This window comes from Lactuca saligna, chromosome 3, assembly GCF_052625555.1.
Source record: "Lactuca saligna cultivar CGN05327 chromosome 3, ASM5262555v1, whole genome shotgun sequence".
Classification (NCBI taxonomy): Eukaryota; Viridiplantae; Streptophyta; class Magnoliopsida; order Asterales; family Asteraceae; genus Lactuca; species Lactuca saligna.
The window spans coordinates 76,774,965-76,781,225 of NC_136419.1; the positions used below are offsets into that span (position 1 = coordinate 76,774,965).

At 31.5% G+C, this 6,261-nt stretch overlaps 1 long non-coding RNA gene across 1 annotated transcript; it reads left to right on the top strand.

Moving 5' to 3' along the window:
* The first annotated feature begins 215 nt into the window (after positions 1-215).
* LOC145033797 (uncharacterized) lies at positions 216-1,403 on the top strand. The gene is made up of 3 exons (XR_013677709.1): positions 216-295; positions 834-1,064; positions 1,348-1,403. It is a non-coding gene; the product is annotated as an uncharacterized LOC145033797 (long non-coding RNA).
* Positions 1,404-6,261: the final 4,858 nt, after the last annotated feature.

A 6,261-nucleotide genomic window follows, 5' to 3' on the forward strand; every position in this document is an offset into this window, starting at 1 on the left:
ATAAGGTGGTATAAATAGTGGGCAACCCGGGGATTTTGGGTTTCACCCAGACGGATGGACTCACCGAGTCCATATTATGGACTCGTCGAGTCGCCGGCTCCCGCGTGCCCGCAGACACGACCCTACTCGGCGAGTCAGGCCATGAACTCGCCGAGTCCCTCTTGTAAAACTCACTCTAATTACCAATAAATCAACATACCAGGAACGGGTCGTTACAAAAAAAGTTTCAATCGCTGAAACAAAAGCTCACCTGTCATCCCTCAATCTCGTATGTAGATTCTATTTCGGCCATCTGGTAAGTCGATTCAATGGGTTGAAAAAAACATCATCTTTCTTTTACAATTTCTCTCCAGTTTAAAGCCTCTGTTTTTGCGATTTTTGGGTTCTAATCGATTTTTTTTGTTGAATTTAAATTATATATTTTAACACTACTGATAGATTTCAGTTAGACCATTTATTTGTTGATAATAATATAAGTTTCTCCAGAAGTGATTTTAGTTATCCAAGTCCTTTTTTCTGAACACCAAGTGTTCGATTAAATGCCTAAATGAAGATTTACTTTGTAATTTGTCACTTGTCCATTAAAAACTCTTTTCTATTGTCCTAATTGAATTGTTACTGAGTTTAGATAGTTCTTATATTTTGAGTAATGGTTTTCTTTTTACTTTTTCAAATAGTTGTTTACCTTTCAATTATGTTTGGTTCAATTCTCACATCATATGGATATATAATTTCAATAGGCCTAATTAAAAGAATGATCATGAAATTAATTTATATTATCTCATCTCATGAAGATTGAGTAAGTAATTGTGTTGTTGATTTGTAACTTACAGGTAAACCATTGAAGGAGCACAAGCAAAGAAAGTATGGGCAATATTCTGCCAGAATGTATACTATGTAGTCTTCCATATGCTATGTATATACTGATGGGGTTGATTTCATATGCCAACACAGTGAATTAATTTTGTTTGATTTCATATATCAACATAGTAAAGGCTTAATATCATATGCCAATATAGATTGGTGAAAGCTACTCATCTTGTTCTAAAAAACTGTTTAAAAAGGTAAGTAATTTGTTTGTGTATTATTTTGGTTCATTTTGTGATTTTGAATTCCAACTTCTATTCTCCCTTGTTATTGTGTATTTGGAATATAAAATTATATTAGCAGTAAATACGATACTTTTGAATGTATTCTAGGTATTCTGTCAGAATATACCCTGCCAGAATAAAATCTATGTATTCTGCCAGAATATATTCTATGTATTCTGCCAGAATATATAAAGTGATAGTTAATTGCAAGCAACATGTTTTTAACCATTATTAGTTTTTGTTGTATTTGTGATAGGAATGGCTGGAAGAATGTGTTGAAGACCTAATAGGAATAACTTGAAGAACGAATAAAGTTCGAACATACTCACATTTTAATAATGTTGTTATTTTTTAAGAATTTTATTCATTTTTGTTAATCTTCTTTTAGAATATGTATAATTATATTAAAATGTATAGACTAGCTTGTCTGTAAGAATATGTATGACTTTGTATTTAAGTTTGGATGTATAAGAATATATTAGAATATTGTTATTTTCCAACCTCAGATTCAAGAACTTTGTTATTTTTCAATAATATTCTAATAGAATAAAATTATGAAAGAGCATCATTCTAACTAAAAAAATATTCTGACAGAATAAAATCGGTTATGTTTACAAATTATGTTAGAATTAAAATTGAATTAATTAAAAAAATTATATTTTTAAAATTAGGAGAATTAATTATCCATAAATATCCGAAAATTTCCTTTTATAATTGTAGTTAATTGTCCAAAATACCCTTTTGCTAAAAGTTTTATGATTATATGGTACATGCTATCCCATTGTAATATCATACACTCTCAAATCATGTCCATTGATGAATTCTATCCGTTGGTCCAGATTTGTGCATTCTGGCACACAATAGTTAGTAAAAACAAAATAACCTAACCCTATATATATATATATATATATATATATATATATATATATATATATATATATATATATATATATATATATATATATATATATATATATATATATATATATATATATAGGGTGTGTGTGTGAATTAAGAGTGTGATTCATGGAGCTTTTACGAAAGTTGTCAGTATTTTGTAGTTCTCTTCTTTGTAATATTTTAAGATCAGTTTTCTCTAATAAGTTTCAATCATGTGAGTTTTTTTTGTTGATTCTTGTAAAGCAAAGTTGTCTTACAAAAGATTTATGGTTTAAAACAATCAAATGGTTTGATGAATCGTCTGTTATGTAAAATTTTCTGTATATACAAAAATGTTGAATGATATAAGTTAATTTCTTTATTTTTTACTGCATGCTAAAAGCTTTTATAAAAAACGTAATTTTATAAGTTAAATGAGAAATCATAAAGGAAATATTATAAAAAATATTGTTTGAGATTAATATAGTTATGTTGCACAGTAATCCAAATACAACATCAAACAAGCAAGTTTCAGTCATAATTAACTCTGTCTGAACTTTTAACACAATCAACTTTTAACCTAGTTGAATATTTTTTACTGCATGCATAATTATTATTTACAGGATGTTGAAAATAACCTAATCGGCTCTAAGTCAGTTAACAAGTTTCAAGCGACCCCTAACACATATAATTTTTTTTTTTTATAAAAATAACTAATTTATGTTTCATTGTAAAAATTACCACTTAATAAGGAACAACGCTTTCCCCCCAGGATAGGGATGAACGTTTGGACCGAATACTGGGACCGAACCGAACTGAATTAGGACCGAATAAGTTGTTTGGTTCGGATCTCGGGGATGCATTTTATGCTTATTCAGTTATCGAGTATTTCGATACGGGTTACCAGAATAATTGTTTAACCGATTCTAAAGGACCAGAGCAAATAAGCTATCTAGTTCGTTTCTCGGGTTTGTATTTTTAGGCATATTCATAATTTAGTTTGGGTGTTTAATGGTTAATGTTAAACTTATATACTTATATATGAATTTTTGGGTGTTTAATGTTTAGTGTTTAACATATTGCTTTCATAATTATATCTCAAGATTTGGATGCATATAATTTATAGTTACCTATAAATAACTGTAATCAATTGTGACTATTTTTTTATAAATAAATTGATATTAGTTAGCATTTAACCGTAGCATCATAACATGCTAAAAATATAAAATATAAATATTATTTTAGTACTTGTGAAACTCAATAATAGAAATAGTTTAATAGATCCCAAAAATATATGGTATTACATTTCTAATACCTTAAATAATTATAAAAACAACCCCTAATTTTAAAAAAGTTACCAAACATTACGGCTTGTTTTGTTTATTCGGTTCTTTTCAATCCTTAATCATATAATAAGTGTTATTTGGTTTATTCGAGTAACATGCAAACCGATTAATACTTGAACTGAACCAGACCTATATTGGTTTAATCGGTCAAGTTTTTGGTTCCCCCAATTAGTCTTATTTGGCTTTTGGTTTATTAGGGTTCGGGCCAGCTCAGTCCGGTTTTGACACAAATAACATCCCTACTCAGGATACCGTAGTAGCATTCCAGAGCGAATTTTTTATGTGTTATTTTTTTCTTCTTTTTGTGCACTCCGGAGAGTGTTTTTGTGTATATTTTTAATGAGAAATTAAAGTTTGGTCATTTCTTGTGGGAAATTAAAGCTTGTGTATTCAATTTTGTTTTTATATGGTTTTGAAAAATAATTGTTTATATTGCAAAAAATAACAAAATAAAAGATAACAATTACATAAACTTAAATCTGTTTTAAATAGTACTACAATGTTCAAATGCACCCCTATTTTCTCTTCTTACCCTATAATTTTTTCTTGATTTGCTTGCGAAATAAGATGGCCTGGGTTTTGGTTGAACCCTCTATCCTCAAAGATTTCCAAGTGAGTTATATATCTAGGAACCAACATAAGAACACTCCATAATGCCCTTTACTGCCGACATGTTGTGGTACGTTTGCGCCCTTTACAATGGTGATTTTGAATTTTTTTTAAGGGGGGTTACATTAGAGGGTTTGGTACCCCAATAACTGATATACACTAGGGGTTTGTGGATATGTGCTCGTATATCTATAAACCAAGATTCATCTTCTGAAAATAACCGTCCACCCAGTGACTATCGTGTATAGTCACTGTGAATGTCTTGAAATCCAAAACTCTCAAACCCATGTGCATGAGGTATATTGATGTGGATGTAAAGCTACACAAAAGGTTGGAAAGTAATTAGGGGTGACAAATCGTGCTATCGTTTCGTGTTTCTGTTTGACACGATACGACAAGACAATGTTTTTTGTAACACGAACACGAAACGACAAGATGTTGTGTTTTTTTAACTAACATGAAAACGAACGAATTAAAAAACGACAAACACGATACGACACGATAAATATAACATATAATAAAAACTAGTTTATTTAATGAATACTTTATCAAATGTATCACGACAAACTTGAAAAACACGATAAAGAACTGCTAAATCGTGTCAATTTCATGTCGAATTTTGAACACGGACACGACACGACATGACATCGTCTTTTTATATCTAACACGAACACGAATTCAAATTTTAGTTTCGTCCCAATTTCATTTTGTGTCGTGTATTTTTGTTGTGTTGTGTCATAAATTGCCACCCCTAAATTTAATCATTAGATAACATTTTTTTAATATAAGTGGCTATTAATCAAGTAATGATCATGAAACATAAGTATATTGTATCACACTCGGACCAAGCTGGGTAAATGGATCCATCAAATATGTTATTAAAGTCCTTTACATTTGTGTTGAAAGTTTTCAGTACAAATGTCAACCGAGCATCATCCATTCTTTGCTCAACCATCAACCAAATCCACAACATGATGTGTTATTAATCAATACATGTAAAGAATAAAGTAAGTAACCTAAGTGAGTGTTTAGTGTTTAATAATCACATGAATATATAACTTATATCATATTCTAAACATCTCATGTCATAGTCCTCATATAAGCAGATCTAAAACTCAATCGTTGATATATAAGTGAGAAAAGGATGGCGAAACACTAGCGAAATATCCTAGACTTCATATAGACCGTGAATTCTAGGGTCCATATAATTGTCCAACTATAGCATCCAGATCCCAAGGTAATTGAAATTTCAAAATTCTAAGTATTTAGGGTTGCCACGATGTGTAAGAGAGCGCCACAACAAGGTGTTTCAAGAAATATCGCGATCTCATTTAAGCCCGCCACAACGTTGCAGTGGTCTAATGAGAAACCCTAATATTTGGGGTTTGCATCCTCTTGAAGGGAATATGATGGCTAGGGTTTCTCATCCTTCATCACATTCTCTGAGCCTCCAAGCAAAATGTAACCTGAATTTTTGCTCTTTAAGCTTTTTTTGTTGATTTTGGGGATTTACGGAAGAAGAAGGTGACTTCTAGACTTGGAATCAACAAACAAATCTTGTCATCATCTTGTTGTGCATCTTCTAGACTCTTGTAAGTCCCCAAGTTCCAAGGTTTTTGATTTATTGTGAATGTATCTTGGTTTTTATGCCTTATTCTTCATGTTGAGACATATTGGAGTGTTGAGATTTCATAATTTACCAACTTTATGAATCCCCAGAGTACCTTTGTGGTTAGGAGTGTTGGATCTGGCGTTTTATAGAGTTCTAAACTCTTGCATGAGATTTTTGTCCCTTTTAAGAGTCCAAGACATGCATTGGACTTGCATGTCTGGAAAGTATGGACTTTTATGTAATTATAAGGTGCTAGAAATGTTCTTGAATATGGATCTAGTAAGCCTTCAAGGAGAAGTTCTTAATGGGTTAAGCCAAGTCATTTTTTGCCCTATTTAGACCTAGAAGTGAGATCTCAATCTATTGGAGGGCCTAAAGGGATAAAGTTGGAAACTTTATCCACTTAGACATTAGAAAGGAACAGATTTGAGTTTTGGAGCCCTTGAAGTTGGAAAAGAAAGTGACTTAACGGTTTAAGCTGCCCATACCAATTCCCACGACATGGCTAAGGTTGCCATGGCATGACGACTGGGTCGACACCCATTTGTTTTTTCGTTTAGTTGCAATGGCGTGCCAAGGATGGACACAACGTGGCGATATGTTGTAGTTGACTTTGACTTTGACTTTTAACCATTGACTTTTACCAAGTTTGACCTAGGGGAATTTTGGCTATTTTGAGTGGTAGTTTCAGTTTAGGTCACTATTTTCTATATAGGTGACCCAT